At 38.8% G+C, this 23,680-nt stretch overlaps 1 long non-coding RNA gene across 1 annotated transcript; it reads right to left on the minus strand.

The window, feature by feature from the left end:
- Positions 1-19,704: 19,704 nt before the first annotated feature.
- On the minus strand, positions 19,705-22,502 carry LOC131509257 (uncharacterized). Its single transcript, XR_009260397.1, has 2 exons — positions 21,314-22,502; positions 19,705-19,854 (listed from the first exon to the last, which is right to left on the minus strand). It is a non-coding gene; the product is annotated as an uncharacterized LOC131509257 (long non-coding RNA).
- Between the last annotated feature and the right edge of the window lie 1,178 nt (positions 22,503-23,680).

Genomic DNA, 23,680 nt, shown 5'->3' on the forward strand with positions numbered 1-23,680 from the left:
ATGTAGCATGCCCTGCTCCCCCAGACTTGGCCCTTCTGTCTCTTCTTCCCACACTCCAAGTATTCAATCCCTCCCCATGTTGTTAATCAGAGGAGTTCCCACTTCCCCCTTAAGACCCAAGGGCCAGTCTGCCACATGGGCTGGCGGGGGGGGGGGGGGGGGGGGGGGAGTAGGGTCTGCTTATGTCCTACAGTGGGTATCAATATATAATGGCACAACTTGTGAGATGTGGTCAAAATGCAAATTTATTTTTGCATCCCATACCTGTGCTAAAAACGTAAGGGACAGGGAAGAGGACATACAGCAATTTCCCCCTGGCCCTGGAGGGAACTTAGACAGATGCCATGAACTTCACAGCTCTTGAGTGATGTCAGACCCCTGGCCTCTCTAAGTCAAAAAGGCAGTCAATTCCACTGTAATCAGCATTTCAGTCTATGTTTGGCCATCCATCCATTCATTCTCCACTGTTCCCGTGTGAGGCCCGAGGTCAGAATTATACTCAACTTCTGCTTTTCTTCCAGCCTCACCTGCTTCCTTACTCCCTGGCTGCTTTGTTGGATTGGACTGAGGTGGAAGACCAGATGGGAAGCAAAAGGATGAGACAGTGCTTACTGGGATGGACGGATTCATGTCTGGGACCCATTGCTGGCCCTCTCCCTCCAACTTCTGTTCCCGTGATGTATTTCAATCCCCAAGCTGGCCTCAGCTCTTGTCCTAGGACACAGGCACCCACTCTAACACATGCCCATTTCTCCTCTGATGATCCTCTTCAGTAGAGCTCGAAATGGCTCTCTCAAACTCTCTTTACCAAAGTCTGGTCACACACAGCTCACCCTCCATGCTGGAAGCCCTCCAACATGCCTCTCTCCAGAAGCTTTAGCTTTTTGGCCTAGAGTTGAGGACAAGTCCTTTGTTTCTCTCAACCACATGGAACACATTTCTCCATCATATGGAAGCCACCCCTCACCCCCACCATTGAAGAGTAAGAAACAGTAATCTCTGACACCTGGGCATGGGTAGGGGGCATTAACAATGAGGTAACAAAGCTCTCTAAAGAAATCTCTTCATAAACCCAAATCCTATCCCTTTATAGTCTCTAAGTAGGTAAGGGGATTGAAAACTAGTAGAACCTCTTTCCAGCCACTTCCTTCAGAGTCTGCAAACGGTGCTCTTGCTTTGGAATTTTATGTCTGCTAGATTTTGGTGTTTGGTTAAAACTTCATTTTTGACACCCTTTGCAAAAATGATGAATCAATCTCTCCTTATGAAGAATGCTTACAGCTCCTAAAAATGATACTTTCTCTGAATCATTACAAATATATGTACATTTTTCTGAAGAAGAGTTCAGAGCTCTTGGATAAACTCTCAGTGGTTTTTGTGATTCCCCATAAAGTTTAAGAATCACTTCAATGGAAGATTCTTATTTCTAGAATTACTTGAAATTAATATCTAATTCGGTTTATAAGTGAATGTTGTTATCTGGTCATTTAAGTGCTGAGAACATAATGCCAAACCAATCAGAATCACCCTGGAGGGAAGTATTGATCTTCCTCCAAATTCTGACTTTTTACAGTAGCATAAAGTGGAAGTGACATGGTAATTATGCTCTCCTCCTCAATGTGTTTTCCTAGGCACAACCCCAAAACATCCCCCATTCTATACCCCTCCTCCTCTCTTCCAACACTTCCCTTCTTTCCCAAGGATATACTATTTGGATTGGTCCTAACCTAAACCTCAGCCAGCCTGTAACAGAAAGTAAAGTATAAGAGCTTCAGATGAAAGTTGGGGTTGACAAAGTCAACGATTTTCATGGAAGGCAACTTCCATGCGATCTGAGGTCCACATTTCATACATCATACCATGACAATGACCTTGAGAAATACAAAAAGGAAAAAAAAAATACTGACTCTGGGACCAATTTCTCAGGGAGAAAAATGAAAGGTCAGTGTTCACCTAAGTGTGACCGACAAAATGAAATAGGCAAGAAAGGTGAGAGCACTGGCCTCCACTTACTTCATGTGTGTTTTTTTCTTTTTTTATCCTAAAGCTCCTCCTGCAGACATTATGTGACACTCTTCCTTTGAAACTTACCCTATTATTTAATGAACATACCAAACTACATGTTATTCCTAGAAACACTTTCACCTTTTCTGTACCTCTTCCCAGCATAATAATAATGACAATGTATTGTTATGGTAACTATGTCTGTTTTAACATTTAATGCTGTTTTAACTATTTCTGTGATGCTCATTTAAAAAAAATTTTTTTAACGTTTATTTTTTATTTTTTTTTTTTAAATTTTTTTTTTAATGTTTTTTATTTATTTTTGGGACAGCCAGAGACAGAGCTTGAACGGGGGAGGGGCAGAGAGAGAGGGAGACACAGAATTGGAAACAGGCTCCAGGCTCCGAGCCATCAGCCCATAGCCTGACGCGGGGCTCGAACTCACGGACCGCGAGATCGTGACCTGGCTGAAGTCGGACGCTTAACCGACTGCGCCACCCAGGCGCCCCTTAACGTTTATTTTTAAGAGAGAGAGACAGAGAGACAGAGCATGACTAGGAGAGGGGCAGAGATAGAGGGAGACACAGGATCCAAAGCAGGCTCCAGGCTCCAAGAGGTCAGCACAGAGCCCAACGCGGAGCTCGAACCCACAAACCACGAGATCATGACCTGAGTCAAAGTCGGATGCTTAACAGACTGAGCCACCCAGAAGCCCTGATGCTCATTTTTATACATGAGAAGTAAGCTTAGAAAGAACTTTCTGAAGAAACGTGAGCTAACAAGTGGCCAAACCGAGATGTGTCTGACTTCAAAGTTTGGGCTCTTCCTTCTCTCTCCACCATCCCGTCCACCACCACAATCACCTTCAATCCGGACCCCAAACATTGTAAGCATTCAGGAAACATTTGTAGAATTAAGCTTTAAAAAAGAAAACATGAGTGCACTGGATCCCAGGAATAAATCCAGAGTGTTTTATGTACAGATTTTATAAAGAGGGAGGGAGGTAGGAAGGGAAAGAAGGAAGGAAAAAAGACCAGAGATTCCGGGACAGCTTTCACTTACTTGTTCCTTAAAGTATCTACCTTAAGAATAGGTAAGGAGGTGCCTACCTCATCACTAATGAATGACTATAAGGGGTAAAAAGATCACAGAATAAGTTCTAAAGAAACATTAATTATTGTTTTTTTCCCCCCATAGCAGACCAAGTGCTATTGTTGATGACGAAACTCAACTACCAGTTTCTGTTTCAGTGGGAGAACCGAACTGGTCAAGAGAGCTGCTCAAGTATGTACTCATTGGCAAGTGGACTGGGGGAAAAAAGTATTGGTAGGTAAACTCATCCCGATAGATCTTTCACTCCCTAGGCTATTTGCAGCCTCTTACAGATCTCATTCATGAACTGGGACAAAGCAGTAAAGGCATTAAAATTAATCAGAAGGAAGTGTGCCCTACCCTACCAACATGAATCATAGGTATGTCCGGGTGTTACAAGCCTTCCCCTTCCTCTCACCTAGACTGATGTGTGTCACTAATCACTTTGCTTTTTGGAGTCTGGCTGCAACTAGGAAAATATTATGTAGTGAATGTCTGTCCCTCTTTATTATATCCAGTGTTTATTTGAACTTACTATGTATTAATCTGGCCCTGAGTTCCTAAAATGCTTATTAGATATTACACATTTTATTCATTGTTGTGAGAAGTATTAAAAAAATCAGGGAGGTTTTCTTTTTATTGTGGTAAAATGTACACAACATAAAATTTACTACTTTAAGCATCTTTAAGTGTACAATTCAGTGACATTAAGTACATCTCAAAGGTGTCTTTTTAAATAGTCTAGCACTATTCTCTAATTATTTTCACACTATTAATACCTAAATAACCACATCCAAAGCTTTAGCATGGCTTTGCCTACCCAAAAAAACTCCCATCAACAATAAGGTTGATGTTTTTAGAGATGCTGACTCTGACAAACCCTTATATTATTTAGTAATGTCGCATTTTTCACCAGAACATTGAGTTTTTTCTACATTCCCATTATGTTTGTCTTGAAAGGAGGTAATTGTTGCTAATCTTTTTTTTCCTCCTGATCTACTCAATCATCTCACCAACTCATAACATGTATGTGTTCCGTCTGGGGCCAGAGCTAATGCTTCTCTGCAAATACCTGAAACAGTAAAGGTCTCTTTTAGCAGTCAGGTATGAGGAAACATTTATTTCAGAACAATAATGAAAATGAAGAGTTTGGTTAGCTTAATTATCTTAAGAAATAAAGAATGGTCAACAATCATTCATATGCTTGCTATTTTATAGCCTTTTTCTTTGAACCTCAGGGCTCTAGCACATTCTTCCTAATAGTCTATTTTTCTCTTTCGTATATCATGAAGTTTTCCTCTGATAATATAACACTAAGATAATATGTATAATTCTATGCTTAGGAAGTGGGAAGTATTATCACCCATTATTTTCTTCCTTAATATAGGAACTATGAAAGAAGTGAAACAGGAAAATAGCTGTTAGAATCAGGAGTGGAATTAAATTATAATGGGATCAATGCGAAATTAATACTCTCTTCACAGAGGTAGAGAAATATTACTTTAATCCAGAAAAAAATTATCTCAAAATTTATTTCTTACCAGATTTCCAGGAATTGGTATATTGTGGTCAATAAAACATAAAATTATTATTTCTCCTTCTTAAAATATGCAACTATAGTAACTGGCTACAGAAATACACCCACATAATTTTCAAACCGCTTTTAAAAAAATTGTTTTAATGTTTTTATTTATTTTTGAGACAGAGAGAGACAGAGCATGAACAGGGGAGGGGCAGAGAGAGAGGGAGACACAGAATCTGAAGCAGGCCCCAGGCTCTGGGCTGTCAGCACAGAGCCCGACGTGGGGCTCGAACTCACAGACTGTGAGATCATGACCTGAGCTGAAGTTGGACACTTAACTGACCGAGGCACCCAGGAACCCCTCAAACTGCTTTTAAAGTACCATGAAATATCATGTAGCTTTTCTCATGTAATTTAAAGCTCTGAAATATAACTGATATTGCAAAATTACTTTTAACCACTAGAGGGCAGAAAATGCTCCACATTGTACATAACTATTTTCATCTCATTTTATTTTATAAAGCTTATTTATTTTTGAGAGAGAGAGAGAGAGAGTGAGGGAGAGGGGCAGAAGGAGGAAGAGAGGGAAAGAGACAGAGACAGAGAATCCCAATCAGGCTCCACGCTGTCAGCACAGAGACCGACACAGGGCTCTATCTCAGGAACCATGAGATCATGTCCTGAGCGAAAATCAAGAGTCAGACGCTTAACCAACTGAGCTACCCAGGTGCCCCTTAACTAATTTTAAATTCTTAAACCAAAACAATAACCACCACCACCACCACCACCACAAAAAGTCGTTAAGAGCCTCTTGTTTTATACTGTATAGTATACTGTAACTTAAGACTCAGTTAACTTAAACCTAACATACAACTTTAACCTAATGTAAGACCACCTCAATTCAACAGTTTTTAGGAGGCCAAAGTAAACAGATTTCCAGCCTCAGTCTAGCTATGAGTTAAGGATTAGTAGCAACAGAGAATCCATACATCCTTAAGGAAAAGGCAAGTCCTAAAAAAACAACAAACAGAGCCAAGAATCAGCAAGATTCTATGTTAAAATACCTGCAATGAAATGCAAAGGTTGTATTTATTATAAAATTGAAATAGTCACTGAAGTCCCAAAGTGATCAAATATTAAAATATTTACATTAGGCCATTTAATATCTATATGTACTTTCTTTAGCCACAAACCGACTGTAGATCTACTTGAGGCAAAAATGTCTTTAGTCTCTTCTTAATATATCTTTTTGATCTAATTAACTTTTGCTTCCCTCCCAATTAAGCCATTTGCATTTCAGTAACTAAAGTGTTACTTTGTTTGATTAGAAACCATAACCTCTTCACTTTTTCACTCTCATTAATTAAAATGCATCATGCTGAATAAGTCATTTGGATTTCAGTCTGAGTGGGTGACATTTTAACAACTGCCCCTTCAACCTTCTCTCTCTGTCAATCTTGGCCATGTCCTACATCATAGGACAGCGGGAGGGCAATGGTGGCAGCCTGATAGAGGATTGGGTCAGGCACGGAGCCAGGGATTATACATCACTCAAGTCAGTGATTTCTCTGATGCATGAGCCTTTCACTTGCCAATCAAACCGGATAAGGCTTTTACCTTGTAGGATTATGCATGACCTTACTCAAGACACTAAATCATTTCTCAAGTCTTGTTTCTTACCCTAAGCAAACCTGTTCTCCCCACCTTTCAGGTCTATGGGCACTGATCACTCTAACACTAATAAGCAGAGCACAGTGGTACAGAAAAGCTGAGGGGTAAGTCAGGGTATAGGTGTTACTTCTTTTAAACTAATGAAAGCAACACACTTCTAAAATTGAGGCTAGTCAGAGAAGAGAAAAGTGCTTCTGTATTATTGCCTATTAGTGGAAGTTACAAACTGGTAAGTATGAAAGAAGCTTCTAACAAGTATAGCTGCCCAGTAATTGATCTGACTGATATGGGCCATGGAAAAGTGTGTAAGCAAAGACTGGATGGTTAAACACCAGGAATATCACAGGCATCATTTCTGCATGGACTGTCAAGTTATACTAATTGGCTTCCAAATTTTGAGTCTTCTTTTAAGATTAATTATATGTTTAGAAAGAAATAGGTGTACAAAGTTTAAGAAGTCAAAAGAATTCTACCGGATTTGTAATTAGGGTGACTGCATCCCCGTTATCCAGGGATAGTTCTAATTTAGGTTTATTATCCTAGTGTAATTTTAATAGTGCCCCCCCTTTCACTCATAAAAGGGCTCCAGCTGGATGAAGAATAACTGTCCCAAGCCCAACCTCATCCACTTCCAATTTCTATTCCTCAAAAACAACTACTTTCAATTTCTTTAGGATTTTTTCTATGTGTTGTCAAATTTCCAAACAAACAAGCATGATTATAGTATTTGCATCAATTAAGAAGTACCTGTGGGGGCACCTGGGTGGCTCAGTCAGTTAAGCATCTGACTTCGACTCAGGTCATGATCTCCTGGTTCATGGGTTTGAGCCCCACATTGGGCTCTGTGCTGATAGCTCAGAGCCTGAAGCCTGCTTCGGATCCTGTGTCTCCCTCTCTCTCTGCCCCTCGCCTGCTCATGCTCTGTCTCTGTCTCCTAAAAATGAATAAGAATGAATGAATGAATGAATGAATGAATGAATAATTTTTTTTAAAAGTGCCTTTGAATTCAAAGATGGGTGAGGTGGGTGGTATCACTGACTTAAACAAATTGAAAGAGATTCTGGGAAGGTTTGAAGACTTATTAATCAAAGAATAACTTCTCTTCCTTCACACCGTTGGGATTTTATATCCATCCAAACCCTCAACGAAGTGCAGGGATAAGAAAAGTAATGACAGGCCATGTGCTCCATAGCTCCCCAGAGGGTTAGCCAAGGTTTTGTCAGGCTTGAGACATAGGCAGACTTCTCCCTCTGCCCAGTCCTGCTTCCTTTCCTCCCTTCCACAGGTGTTTATTTTTAACAGACACCTTGTACCCCAAACTCCCTCTCAGCATCTGCTTCCAGAAAACCTAACCTACAGCAAATAGGTAGTATGTTCAAAATTCAAAGTGTACAAAAAAGGGATATGGTAAAATACCTCCCTCCCTCCCTCCCTCCACTGAGTTTCAGTTACTAGTTCTCCTTCCCAAAGTCAACCAATGTAATGTGGCCGGGTTCTTGTGCATATTTCTAGGAATACTTTGCATATGTAAGAAATGTTATGTGTATTTGCGACTACGTGGATGGAACTGGAGGGTATTATGCTAAATGAAATTAGTCAGAGATAAACAAAAATCATATGACTTCACTCATAAGAGGACTTTAAGAGACAAAACAGATGAACATAAGGGAAGGGAAACAAAAATAATATAAAAACAGGGAGGGGGACAAAACAGAAGAGACTCATAAATATGGAGAACAAACTGAGGGTTGCTGGAGGGGTTGTGGGAGGGGGGATGGGCTAAATGGGTAAGGGGCATTAGGGAATATACTCCTGAAATCATTGTTTCATTATATGCTAACTAATTTAGATGTAAATTATAAAAAATAAAAAATAAAATTAAAAATAAATAAACGTTAAAAAATGTTATGTGTATACATATATGTATATATACATGATTTATAAGAAAATACATAATTTTCTTTCATTTACTAACAAATAGCATACCCTACAACTGTTCTACACTTAGATTTTTCCTCCCTTCAGATAGATCTCAGAGATTGTTTCAAGACAATAAATAAAAAGTATCATCACTCTAAGGGCACCTGGGTGGCTTAGTCAGTTAAGTGTCTGACTTCAGCTCAGGTCATGATCTCACAGTTTGTGAGTTTGAACCCCGTGTTGGGATCTGTGCTGACAGCTCAGAACCTGGAGCCTGTTTTGGATTCTGTGTCTCCTTCTATCTCTGCCCTTCCCCCACTTGTGCTCTGTCTCTCTCCTCTCTCTCTCTCTCTCAAAAATAAATAAATGTAAAAACATTTTTTAAAAAGTATCATCACTCTTTTTAATGGCTGCATGGGATTGCATTGTATGGATGTAATATAACTTGGTTGATGGACATTTAGGTCATAGCAAATCTTTTCCTGTTCCATACAAGGCTGCACTGAATGCTCTGTGTGTGTGCTTGAGCCCTGTGTGTGTGTGCATGTATGCAGGAAAAATTCCTAGAAGAGGAATTCCTAGTCAAAATGCTATCAAATCACAATTTTGATAGATGTTGGTAAACTGCTTTCCATTTATGTTGTACCAATTTAAAATCCTGCTAAAATAAATGAGAGGCTATTTCCCCCATACGCTTCCTTTATGCACACCAATGAATTAATAAAGTCCAGTATAAAATATAAGCAAAAGTAGAAATTTTAAATGTTAGGATAAAAAATATAGAGGTTCTAATATTTTTTCCATGCCCTATTGGATCATCTGGTTCCATCCTGAAGATGCTTCACCCTTCTTTGGAATCTAAGTTACTAAACTGCAGATTTTCCGAGATCAAGGATCAGACATTTTCAGCTTTGCATCCCCTACTGTAAAAACACAGTAGTTGTTCAATTGACATTTACAGAATAACAGAAATAATGGAAAAAAGAGAAGTCTGGTAAGCAATAATCATATAAAACCTCTCATTTTAATGTGTATATTTTACCACCAATATGTGTTAAGAGTTGTGTACATACATATACAGTTCATTCTTGAACAACACAGGGGTTGGGGTACCAACCCACGCGTGGTTAAAAATCCAAGTATAACTTTTGACTCCCCCAAAACTTAACTACTATTAGCCTACTGTTGACCAGAGCCTTACAAGTAATATCATCAATTAACAGGTACTTTGTTTGTCATATGTGTTATATATTGTATTCTTAAATAAAGCTGGAAAGAAGAAAATGTTATTAAGAAAATTGTAAGAAAGTACTGTGCTGTGAAACATTCTCATATAAGTGAACCAACAGTTCAAATCTGTGTTGTTCAAGGGTCAACAGATAGTAGATTGATATTGGTAGATGTAGAAGATATTGGGAAAGTGTATGTGTATGTGTGTGACATATGTGTATGACTAAAATACACGAGTTAATTCTCAAATTCTTTTTACTAATTCCATTTTACACACACCACATTTTCTTTATCTATTCATTAGTCAATGAGCACTTATGTTGTTTTCATGTCTTGGCTATTGTAAATACTACTGCATGAACATGGGGGTCTAGTATCTTTTTGAAATCATCATTTCATTTCCTTTGTATATATAATCAAAAGTGGAAATGCTGAGCCATATGGTGGTTCTATTTTTAATTTTTTGAGGAACCTCCATACCATCTTTCAATGGCTGCACCAGTTTGCATTCCCACCAAAGTGCACAAGTTTTCCCTTTTCTCCACATTCTCACCAGCATGTGTTGTATCTCATCTCTTTGAAAATAGCCATTCAGGGGCGCCTGGGTGGCTCAGTCGGTTGAGCGGCCAACTTCGGCTCAGGTCATGATCTCGCGGTCCGTTAGTTCGAGCCCCGCGTCGGGCTCTGTGCTGACAGCTCAGAGCCTGGAGCCTGTTTCGGATTCTGTGTCTCCCTCTCTCTGACCCTCCCCCGTTCATGCTCTGTCTCTCTCTGTCTCAAAAATAAATAAATGTTAAAAATAAAAAAAAATTAAAAAAAGAAGAAAATAGCCATTCTAACAGGTGTGAGGCCATTTCTCACTGTGGCTTTGATTTGCATTTCTCTGATGATTAGTGATTTTAACCATTTTTTCATGTACCTGTTGTCCATTTGAAGGTCTCCCTTGGACATAATGTCTATTCAGGCTCCTTGCCTATTTAATAAGATTATTTAGGGGGTTTGCTTTATTGTTTTTGGTTTTTGTTTTTGTTTTTGCTATTGAGTTTTATGAGTTCCTTACATATAGGATATTAACCCCTTATCAGACATGAGGTTTGCAAATATTCTCTACCATTACGTAGGCTGCCATTTTGTTTTCTTTATCATTCCTTTTGCTGTGCAGAGGTTTTCAGTTTAATGTGGTGCCCTTATTTATTTTTACTTTTGTTGCTTGTGCTTTTGTGTCATATCCACAAAATTGTTGCCAAGACCAATGTCAGGGAGCTCTTTCCAGGTTTTCTTTTAGGAGTTTTATGGTTTCAGGTCTTAAGTCATTAATCCATTTCAAGTTAATTTTTGTGAATAGTATATAAGGGTCCAGTTTCATTCTTTGTGAATATCCAGTTTTCCCAGCACCTTTTATTGAAGAGACTATCTTTTCCCAATTGATTATTCTTGGCTCCTTTGTCAAATAGTAACTGATGTTATACACATGGGTTTAGTTCTGAGCTTTCAATTCAGTTCTGTTGGTCAATGTGTCTGTTTTTAGGCCTATACCACACTGTTTTGATTATATAGCTTTATAATATAGTTAGAAATCAAGACTTGTGATGCCTCTGGCTTTCTTCTTCTCAGACTTGCTATGGCTACTCAGGTTCTTTGGTGCTTCCGTACAAATTTTAGCATTGTTTTTGCTATTTTTGTAAAAAATGCCATTGGAATATTGATAGAGATTGCATTGAATCTAGAGAATCTAGATCTACTTTGGGTAGTATGAATATTTTAACAATATTAGTTCTTCCAATCCATAAATATAGGATATCTTTCCATTTACTTGTGTCTTCTTCAATTTTTCATCATTGCCTCATAGTTTTCAGTATACAGATCTTTCCACCTGCTTGGTTAAATTTATTCCTATGTATTTTATTTCTGATGCTATTGTAAATTGGATTGCTTTCTTTATTTCTTTTTAGATAATTTATTTCTAGTGCATAGAAATACAAACAATTGGGTATGTTGATTTTGCTTCCTGTAACTTTACTAAAGTCATTTATTAGTTCTAACAACTCTTTAGTGGAGTCTTTAACATCTTCCACACATAACATCATGTCATCTACAAACAGACAATTTTATTTCTTCCTTTCTGATCTGGATTCCTTTTATTTCTTTTCTGTGCCTAATTGCTCTGGCTACGACTTCCATTACTACATTAAATGGAAGTGGTGAGAGTGGGAATCTTGTCTTTTTCCAGATTTCAGAGGAAAAGTTTTCAGTCTTCCACCATTGACTATAATGTTAGCGTTGGTCTTCTTTGGCCTTTATTATGTTGAGGTAAATTTCTTCTACATCTAATTTGTTGCATTTTTAATCACGGATAAAAGTTGAATTTTATCAAATGCTTTTTCTGCGTGTACTAAAATTATGATATGATTTTAATCTTTTATTCTATTAATGCAATATACCACATTTATTGATTGGTATCTGTTGAACCATTCTTGCATCCCAAAGATGAATCTCACTTGATCATGGTATATGATATTTTACTAAGTTCCACAAGTTAGCTTTGTAGTATTTTGTTGAGAATTTTTGCAATTATATCTATGGGGGATATTGGCCTATAGTTTTCTTGTCGTGTCCTTATCAAGATTTGGTACTGAGGTAATGCTGGCCTGGTAAAATAAGTTTGAGAGTGTTACCTGTCTTCTATTTTTTGGAAGTTCAAAAAGGATTCGTGTTAGTTCTTATGTAAATGTTTGGTAGAATTCACCAGTGAAACCATCTGGTCCTGAGTTTTTCTGTGTTACAAGGTTTTTGATTACTGATTCAATCTTCTTGCTTATTATTGATCTTTTCAGATATTCTACTTATTTCTGATTCAGTCTTGGTAGTTTGCATGTTTCTAGGAATTTATCCATTTCTTCTAGGTTTTCCAATTTGTGGTTGTACAATTATTCATTCTTCATTGTAGTTTCTTATGACCCTTTGTATTTCCGTTGCATCAGTTATAATACCTCCTTTTTCATGTATAATTTTATTAACTTGGGTGTTCTTTTTTCTTGGTTAGTCTAGCTGAAGGTTTGTCAATTTGGTTTATATTTTCAATGAACCAACTCTTAGTTTTGTTCATGTTTTCTACTGTTTTTCTATTCTCAATTTAGCCCATTTCTGCTCTAATGTTTATTATTTCCCACCTTCTGATTACTTTGGGCTTAGTTTGTTCTTCTATTAATAGTTCCTTGAGGAACTAGTTAGGTTGTTTACTGAGGTGTTTCTTTTTTCTTGATGTACTCATTTATTGCCATAAACTCTTATAACTGTTTTTGCTGCATATCATACATTTTGCTAATGTTGTGTTTACATTTTCCTTTGTCTCAAGATATTTTTTATTTCTTTTTTATTTCTTCTTTGGCCCATTCATTGCTCAGAAATGTACTTTTAATTTCCACACTTAGGAATTTTCAAATTTTCTTTCTACTATTGATTTCTAATTTCATACTATTGTCATCAGAAAAGATACTCAGTATGATTCAACTCTTCTTAAAGACTTCTTTTGTGGCCTAACATATGATCCATTCTAGAGAATGTTCCATGTGCACTTGAGAAGAATGTATATTCTGCTGCTGTTGGATGCAATGTTCTTTATATGTCTGTTAGATCCATTTGATCTACAGTATTGTTCAAATTGCTATTTCCTTATTGATTCTCTATCCATTGTTGAGAGAGGGATATTAGAATTCCCAACTGTTATTGCATTGTTGTTTATTTCTCCTTTTAACTCTGTTTGTATTTGCTATATGTATTTAGGGACTCTGATGTTAGTTGCAAAAATATTTACACTTGTCTTATCTTCTTTTTTTTCCAGTCTTTTTTTTTTTAAATCTATACCAATCTACCAAAGCTCCCTCTTCCCAGATTATTTTGAAGCAAATCCCAGATGTTATATATTTCATCCAGAGATCTTTTAACATCTTTTCTCTGAAAAATAAAAACTCTTTTTAAAAATTAAACATAACCACCATACCATCATATTCAAAATTTAGAAATAATCCCTTAATATCAACTATTTTTTTTTATATTTTTTCAACGTTTTTTATTTATTTTTGGGACAGAGAGAGACAGAGCATGAACGGGGGAGGGGCAGCGGGGGAGGGACAGAGAGAGAAGGAGACACAGAATCGGAAACAGGCTCCAGGCTCCGAGCCATCAGCCCAGAGCCTCACGCGGGGCTCAAACTCACGGACCGCGAGATCGTGACCTGGCTGAAGTCGGATGCTTAACCGACTGCGCCACCCAGGTGCCCCCTAATATCAACTATTTACTAAATGTTACTAACTCTCCATGTTATATAAAAATTTTTATATACTTTCTTTATTCACCTGAGCATCCAAAAGGAGCTATATATTGCAATGAGTTGCTATTTCTTCTAAGTCACTTTTAATGTATGTTTCTCTCTCCTCTGTGCCTTCTTTTTTTAATTTTTTTCCTTATAATTTTCTGTAAAGAAAGTGGGTCTTTGCCCTATAGCATTTCCTAAGGCCTGGTTATTGCTGATTGTATCCCCATGGTATTATGTAACATTTTCTTCTGTGTCATGCATTTTCTGTAAATTGGAAGTTGGATCTAGAGCAGTCGTTCTCAAAAGTAGCCCATGGGAATCATCTGGAGGAGATCTTAAAAATCCTGAAGCCCAAGCAAGTTCCAGACCAACTACATCAAAGACTCTGGAAGTGAAACTGGGACTCTGGGATTCTTTAAAACTTCTCAGATGATCCCAATATGCATATACTTGTTATATATTCTTGATGAATTGACACCTTTCTCATTTTTATAATGACCTTGTTTCTTTTGACCATTTTTGGCTTAAAGTCCATTTTGTCTAAGTAAAGCTATGCCTACTGTCTTTTGATTATCACTTGGTTAAAATATCTCCTTCTAGCCCTTCCCTCTCAGTCTATGTGTGTCCTTAAAACTAAGTGAGTCTCTTGTGAGCAGCATATCACTGTATCTTTCTTTTTATCCTTTCAGTCATTCTATATCTTAGATTGAAGAATTTAACCCATTTATTTAAAAAAAATTTTTAATGTTTATTTTTGAGGAGGGGGCACAGACAGAGAGGGAGACACAAAATCCAAAGCAGGCTCCAGGCAGGCTCTGAGCTGTCAGCACAGAGCTTGACGTGGGGCTCAAACCCATGGAACCACGAGACCATAACCTGAGCCGAAGTCACATGCTTAACCCACTGAGCCACGTAGGTGCCCCTAATCCATTTATCTTAAAAGTAATTATTGGTAGGTAAGGACTTACTATTGAAATTTTGTTAGTTTTTTTCTCTGACTGCTTTGTAGATTCTTTGTTCCTGCTTCCCCTCTTACTGTCTTCCTTTGTGACTTGATGATTTTTTGTGATAGTATGCTTTGACTCTTTTACCATAATCTTTTATGTATCTATTATAGTTTTCTCTCTGTGGTTACCATAATGCTTGCACAAAATATCTTTAAAGCATCCTATTTTAAGCTAATAACAACTTAACTTTGATAGCATACAGAAATTACATTTTTACTTCCCCCACCAGCCTCACATTTTAGGTTACTGATGTTATAATGTACATCTTTTTATGTTGTGTATCCAGTAATATATTATTATAGTTATGGTTATTTTTAATATATTTGTTTTTTTAACTTTTAAAGTAGACTTATAAGTAAATTATGCACCACCATTACAATATTAGAAAATCTGACTTTGACTATGTATTTACCATTACCAGTGACTTTTACACATTCACTTGTTTTTATGATGTTAATTAGCAACCTTTTAGTTCAGCCTGAAGAACACCCTTTGGCATTTCTTGTAAGTCAGTCTAATGTGATGAACTCCTTCAGCTTTCATTTCTTAGGGGAAGTCTTTCTCTTCCCTTTATAAAGTATAGCTTTGCCAGGTATTGTATTCCTGGCTGACAGTTTTTTCTTTGAATATTTTAAATGTATCATACCACTCTCTCCTAGACTGCAAAGTTTCTGTTCAGAAATCTGCTTATAGTTGTATGGGGCTTCCCAGGTACATGACGAGTCATTTTTCTCTTGTTGCTGTCAACATACTCCATCTTAAATTTTGACAATTTAACTATAAGGTCTTAGTGTAGCCCTTTTTGGGTTCAACCTATTTGGGGTTGTTTGGACCTCACGAATCTGTATGTCCATTTCTCTCCTCAAGTTTGGTAAGTTTTCAGCCTTTATTGCTTTAGAGAGACTTTCTGTCCCTATCGCTTTCCTTTCTCCTTCTGAGATTTCCATTTTACTGTTTGTTTTGATGTCATCCTGTAAGTCACATAGGCTTTCTTCACTTTTTTTCATTTTCTTTTTCTCCTCTGACTGGATAATTTCAAATGCCCTAACTTTAGTTCACCAACTCTTTCTTCTGCTTAGTCAATTCTGTATTGAAGCTCTCTATTGAATTCTTCAGTTCAGTCATTATATTCTGGTTCTAGGATTTCTGTTTGGATTTTTTATGGTTTCTATTTCTTTGTTAAACTTTTCATTTTGTTCATGCACTGTTTTCCTAATTTTGTTTAACTGTTTGTTCTTATATTTCACTGAATTTCTTTAGAGGGTTATTCTGAATTCCTTGTCAGATAGTTCATTGATACCCATTCCTTTAGGGTCAGTTATTGTTTCCTTTAGTTATGTTTCCCTGATTCTTTGTGATCCTTGATTTCTTGCATTAGTATCTATACATTTGAATAAGTAGCCTCTTCTCTATACTTTACAGGTTCACTTCAGCAGAGAAAGACCTTCAACAGTCAGCTCAGCTTGGACTGAATGGGTCAGCTGGTACAGTCTGTGAGCAGATGGGCTTGCTATCAGGGTCTCTAGTTAAGCGAGGCCACTTCTCATGCTCTGAGGTTGGCTGGCAGGAGGGTGCCACTGGTTGAGCTCTAGGCTTGGGTAGGCTTCCTTGCTGGGCTACATATTAAGCAAGGTAGTTGGGTGGGCTCTCTTATTGGGTGGGGCTGTTGGCTGTGCTTCAGTCAGATGTGGTCACTAGCTGGGCTCTACAATCATCTCTGGTAAGGTGAGGTCACAGGCTATGTTCCATGGCAGGGTGATGCCACTGGTTGAACTCCACAGTCGGGCAGGGCTATGGGCTCAGCTCTACAATTGCTTGTAGATTGTAGATTAGATCTCAGACTGTTCTCTCCAACTGGATGATGCTACTGACTAGACTCTGTGCTCAGGTGGGAATGCAGGCAGAGCTAAATGGTTGGTCAGGTCTCAGGCTGGTTCCTGTGATCAGGCAAGGCCATAGGCTGTGCCCTGAAGTTGGGCAGGACAACAGGTTATGCTTCGTGATTAGGTAGACTGTTGGCTATGCTCTCTGATCAGGAGAGGCCTCGGCTGTATCCTGCAGTAGGGTGGGTCCAGATAGTGTACTCTGAGGTCTGGCAGGTTCACTGGCTCAGTTCCCTGCTGGGCAAGGCCATGGACTTGGTTCAGCAATTGGGTTGGGCTGTAGGCTGGGCTCTGCAGCTGGATAGTAATGTAGGGTTGGCTCCAAGCCTTCCTAGGGTCACTGCTCATGCTCCCTGGTTATGGGAGCAGATCTATACTTACTTACTCCCTGCCTGGGAGCCTCCATCTCTGCATGGCTGTAGGATAGACTCTGTGGCTGCCTGGATTTCCTGATCAGGCAGGAGGCTATACTCAGCAATCGGGACTGCAATGTTACTTCTCTGCCTGGGGATTAAGGGGCATAGAACAGGCTCAACAGCCAGTAAAGCCTGTTAGCTCGGGACCCAAATCAAGTAGAACTGCCAACAAAGTTCCCTGTCTAGACTGGTTTGGCTCTGCAGATGGACAGAGCCACTGACTGGGATCTTTGCAAGCAGGAATAGGGTTTGCCAAGTTCTGAGCTTTGGCTGCTGTAAGCCCCACCATCTTCTCCATCTCTATCTTATCCTCAGTGGTTAAGCCCCACAGATTCCCCCAGTGATCTCTGTGAGGTAAGACCCAAGTGGGCTTTCTGGGAAGCATCCCACAATGCTCAGAAGCTGGATGTCCACCTTGGGTTCTATATTTTTCCCCACTGGAGAAACTATAGGCCCTGGGGGGACATCAGTGCAGCACTATGCCAGTGGGAGAAAGACAATACAAAGTGCAGTCACTCCTACTCTCCTAATGTGGTTTTTCTCAATCTTTATGGACATGGGAGGTGCTTCAGCCTTACCCCTGGGTTCTGCAATTTTTACAATGGTGTCTTGTCTATGGATAGTTGCTAGTTGGGTCTTCTTATATGGGGGGACTGAGGTTTAAAATGGCCTATTGATTATGTCACTCTGTCTGTATTTAAATAAATGGTATGGTGCTTTAGATCTCACTGTGTTTCTTACTTTTTTATTCAACAGGTTTTTCTTTTTTATGTGTGACACAATATGAATAGTTAGGAAAACAGAAACCAAACTAGGCATTTCAGCAGAGGGAATTTAATACAGAAAAGTGATTACACAGATGTTACAGGCCTGAAGGAGCAAAAAGAATAGAAAAGTAAGCTAGGGAAGCAGAGGAAAAATCAGGGGTTATCAAATCCTGGAAGCTCATGAATCTTAGACTCAGATCTATGAGGGATCTCAAACACACAGCAAAACTCCAGGAGCACTAGCAGAGAACAGCTGCTGAGGACACAAGAACTGAACAAGGATTCTGGACACTGAACAGTGCCAGGGACACACCGGAATTCAGGCTAAGCAAGAGTGGAGACTTTGGTGAACACTCTGGCCATTCAGCTAAGGCCATTTCATAAAGGGCGAGGGGGAGGGGGGCGAGACTGAAATAGACCCACCTTAAAAAAGCACTGTAAAAAAGCATAAAACCAAGCCTCATATATGCTGGTAATTTAACTCCTGCTAGAACAAAACTCAAAACTCTTTAAATACCAATAACATAATCCACAGGATGATTCCAAAGTTTCTTACTTGAAAGACTAACAGAAGTAGGAGCACCTAAGTGGCTGAATCAGTTAAGCATCCAACTCTTGGTTCCAGCTCAGGTCACAATCTCACAGTTTTGTGGGTTCAAGCCCTGCATCAGGTTCTGCACTGGCAGCACAGAGCATGCTTGAGATTCTCTCTCACCCTCTCTCTCTGCTCCTCCCCCACTCAACATTGTCTCTGTTTATCTCAAAATAAATAAGTAAACTTAAAAAAAGGAAAGAAAGAAAAACTGACAGAGGTAGAATTTGAACCTAAAGGAGATTTAATGGAATGGCCAACAGCAGAACCTATCCATGACTGTGACCTAAAATTGTACCATTTTATGATGGGCTAAATGTTTTTTAGGAATCAAACCTTTCCTATGCACAAACATATAAAAGAGATTTTAGGGGCACCTGGGTGGCTCAGTCGGTTAAGCGGCCGACTTCGGCTCAGGTCATGATCTCACAGTCTGTGGGTTCGAGCCCTGCGTCGGGCTCTGTGCTGACAGCTCAGAGCCTGGAGCCTGCTTCTGATTCTGTGTCTCCCCCTCTCTCTGACCTCCCCCGTTCATGCTCTGTCTCTCTCTGTCTCAAAAATAAATAAATGTTAAAAAAAAATTTTTTTTAAATAAAAGAGATTTTAAATTGACAGTTTCCTATCACATTATGGTGTTAATAAACCAAATTATAAAATAAAATAAAAACAAATAAGGCTTTCCCTATTCCCAATATTCAACAAGACCTTACTAGCTTATCCAATAGTAAATACTCAACCCAACTCAAGAGATTTACTTAGCACCTACCTATATGTTTCCAGAGTTATCTAGCTCACTGACATTGGTTTCAAGGAGGGGACATCCAAATAATTATTCTTTTCATGTGTATTTAAGTGCCTCTTAGGTACTAAGTACTAAAGGTAGGCACTGGGAACCCAAAATGAAACAAAAAATACGATTCCTGCTTTTCAAGGTCTCCTACGTTACCGAGAGAGGTAGACACACAAACCAAAAGGTACTGCAACATAAGTGCTGTAATACAGAGGCAAATACTAAGGGGGAAGATAAGAGGGCACATTTAACTTTCCACAGAGAAGAAAAGAATATCAGGATGGCAGAGAAGAGCATAGCTTTAATGTCCAGACAAAAGTGGATCATTTTTTGTATATGTCAAATGAGGATATCTACTTCACAGAGCTGCTGTGGGTTTTAAAATTATGTACACCTACAAACACACACATACACACACACACACACACACACACACTCTTCTATCACAGCATCTGGTACACAGTGTATGTTAAATAAATTACCATTACTAGGGTGTGCAAGTTATCAATTTATTGGCTCTCCATTCCAAATCCACTCTTCTTTGCCCTGCACCTTGTGATACTGGACTTGGATCCTGCAAAAAGTTCTCCGTCATCAGGTGGCAGAATTTTAAGTTTCATCAATAGAAAGCACTGGAATGACCCCCTGCAAGGCAATGATAACAGTAAGACACTTCTGTTTCAGTTACTGATCCCTTATTATTACTATTCATCACTAGAGCCTGGCATCCACCTAGAAGTGTTCCAACTGGCCATTAGACCACTCTCTCTCTCTATCAGCAGCCATATCCAGCACATACCCTCCAGCAATGGCAGGCCACTTCCAGAGGCCAGTCCTGGCCAACTCACATCCTCTAAGACGAGACCACTTCTAGAGAACAGTGCTAACCTACACCTCTAACAGGTTTCTTCTCCATCCGAAGGCTGTGTGTACCTATGACAGACACTCTGTCTTCTAAGAAGTTTAAATCTCCCTCTTTTCGTAGTTAACCAGCCTCTACTAGTTAATAATCCTTTATATTAAGTTTACCCTGCTCAAATAATAAGCATGGTTTCTGCTCCTTACTGCAAGTAAGGTCAATATAATTGAAGGGTGGCCTGCTGTGGGACAGGACTGAGAAAGATTAGATTAGGAAAATTTTTTTCAAAATCAGAAGTCAGCCTTCATGCTGTGAATAACAGGGGTCCATGGTGGATTTCAAGCAAGACACATGTCAGATTTGCATTTTACAAAAATCTCCCAGGTGGTAGTATAGAGAATGATAGGGTGAAGGTAAAACTTGGAGGGAGGCAAAGTACTAGAAGAACACTGTGACTGACGTTACTAGAATTCATTAACATTTCCCATTCCCTAGACACACAGGAACATGACATATCGCAGGCCATGCCCTGCAATTTCCTTGGCCATAGGAATGTTTATAAACTGCTGTGAATCACTTGTGAGTAGAAACAGCTAAGAGCTGGTGCTTAATTACCTACACTCCCTTCTGCTGCTGCAAACCCTGAGGCCCCACATTGAAATGGCAGAGTTAGGAGACAGCAGCCCTTGAATGACAAGGTGCAGGGTCCCCTGCAGTACTGGTTTATGGAACATAAGAAGAAACAAGCCACTGAGATTTTAGGCCACTTAGATTTGGTGGTTATGTGTTACTGTGGCATCAACCAGCCTACACTCTACTCCTTTGACCCTAAGGTATCCACAGACACATTTCTACCCATATTTAAATGTCAATGCAACAATTATATGTCATGCTTCCACCTAAATGATGAAATTATTCTTCATACAAATGAATATCCCATCACTCACTCCCCCACTCCCCAGATGACCCTAACAGTCACTATTTCTATTTTTGGATGATGTTATTTCGTCTCCTAGTTTAGTTACAATGCCATCAAAATATTCTGCATCCTAAATACTACATTGTAAAGTCAACCACCAACATTCTAACTAACATTAAAATATTAAAACATTCTAATATTTAGAAAGGTAAGAAAGAAAACAAATTATGTAGTATGTACAAACATTATACAATAAGTGGTTATCTATCACTGCACAGGAAACCATACCAGGACTTGGTGGTTTTAAAGAACAACTATTTTATTACCTCTTGTGATTCTGTAGGTTGTCTGAGATCATGTAGGCAGTTCTTCCACTGGTCTCACCTGGGGCTTCTCATCTGGTTGCAGTAGGGTGACAGGTGAGACTGGAGTCATCTCTTCAGATAATGGGGACATTATGACAACAGGGTCCCTCTCCCTCTTCACGTAATCTTCCCACAGGGTCCCTCTGGTAAGGTAGTCAGACTTATTTCATGGTGGTTCAGGTCTCTCAAAAGTAAGTGTCCGAAGAGCGAGAAAGTGGAAGCGACCAGTCCTCTTAAAGACTAGGTCTAGGATTGGCAGAGCATACTTCTGCATTCCAGTGGTTAACACGAGTCACAGAGCAGTTCATACAGATGTAGGTGGGAACTACACATAAGCATTAATAGCAGGAGCTGTGGTTCATTAAGGGCCATCTTTAGAGCCTAGTCAACCAGAGGCCAGGAAGAAAATATCCAATATTACTATAGTCCTTATTTCCATAATTCTTGAGGCTAGAAGTGCAATGGGTGCCATCTTTAGAGGAATCTACCAGAGGCCAGGAATAAAATATCCAGCATTACTAATTTCCATAATTCTTGAGGCTAGAAGTACAAGGGTGTTTGCTTCCCAAGGTAGCACCTACCTCATTGGATCATAACTGTTTCCTGTTCCATATCCCCAGAGATTGCAGGCACTGGGGCAATCCCTGACACACTCTGGGAAATTAGGGATTATTTACCAAATAAGGACATTTTATAAATATCTGCACCCATGTCATTGCAATGAGTACACAGTTCCTTAGCTACTCAAGGCAAAAAAACCCTCAATTTAATATTAAAGTGTCATTAAACTCATTTGTAATCAGTTTAATTTTAAAGCCAGAAGAATATGTAGTTTTAATTATCATCCTAGTAAGTAGGATACATACATTGGAATCAACGAGATTTTAAGTTTTACAGTTGCTTTTTAATGTATGTTTTAAAGTCACTGAAAAAGACTTCCCAACCCATCTTCTAGGCAAGGAATAATACTCAAACTTTTTCCATTTAAAAAATACTCATGAAGTATGCCTGGGTGGCTCGGTCAGTTAAGCGTCTCTTACTTTCAGCTCAGGTCATGATCTTGTGGCTTCATGGGTTTGAGCCCCACCGAGGGCTCTGTGCTGACAGCATGGCAACAGCTTGTGATTCTCTCTCTCTTTCTCTCTCTCTCTCTCTCTCTCTCTCTCTCTCTCTCTCTCTCTCCTCTCTCTCTGCCCCTCCCCTACTCGTGCTGTCGCTGTCTCTTTCAAAATAAATAAACTTTAAAAAAATATATTTAAAAAACTTAAATATTCATAAAATCACTATGTCAAAGAGAGATCTACACCCCATGTTCACTGCAGCATTATTTATAATAGCCAGACATGGAAACAACCTAAGTGTCCATCTACAGATGAGTGGATAAAGAAAATGTGGTATACGTGTGCTCACGGAAAAACTATTCAGCCATAAAAAAGAAAGAAATCTTGCATTCCTGACATGTATGGATCTTGAGGGCATTATGCTAAGTAAGACAGAGAAAGATAAATACAGTATGATCTCACTTATATGTGGAATCTAAAAAAAACAAACTCATAGAAAAAGAGATCAGATTTGTGGTTGCCAGAGGCAGGGGGTGAGAGGTAAGGGAATCAAGCGAAGGTGGTCAAAAAGTACAAACTTCCAGTTTATGAAATAAGTAAGTACTGGGATATAATGCACAATAGGATGACTATAGTGAACAATGCTGTTTGGTATATTTGAAGTTGGTAAGAGAGCAAATCCCAAAAGATTTCATCACAAGGGGAAAAATTCTTTTTTGAAACAATATGAGGTGATAGATGCCAATAAATAAAATTTCTGTGACAGCCATTTCATAATATATATATATATGAAGTCATTGTGTTGTACCCCTTAAACTTATACAATTTTATATGTCAATTATATCAGTGAAACTGCGGGGGGTGGATTAAATACCCATATCTGCCAAGAAGTACGAGATCCCTCAAAACTTTATTTGGTTCATTATCAAATATCACTTTAATTAAAAGTCTTTATAACAGATTTAAAATAAAGGTTATAGAGTATAGCTTACATTATTATATACTTCCTGTATATTATCTCCTTGAAGGTGAAAGGTCTAACTTGAACGGTTTGGAATTTCTGTCAACCCAGACACAGTATTCTATGCATACATTTTTTTCATTCCCAAATTTCATCTTCTCTGCTGGTGGGATTACTAGTGACTCAAAGAATACATTAAGGTAAAGAAGTGGTGACGGAGAGAACAGTATGTCAGGAGAGATAGAAAGGTGATCTGACTCCACAGGAAGTGGTGACACACCTAAGAAATCAGTTATTTTGAGCATC

Source organism: Neofelis nebulosa, chromosome 4, assembly GCF_028018385.1.
Source record: "Neofelis nebulosa isolate mNeoNeb1 chromosome 4, mNeoNeb1.pri, whole genome shotgun sequence".
Classification (NCBI taxonomy): domain Eukaryota; kingdom Metazoa; phylum Chordata; class Mammalia; order Carnivora; family Felidae; genus Neofelis; species Neofelis nebulosa.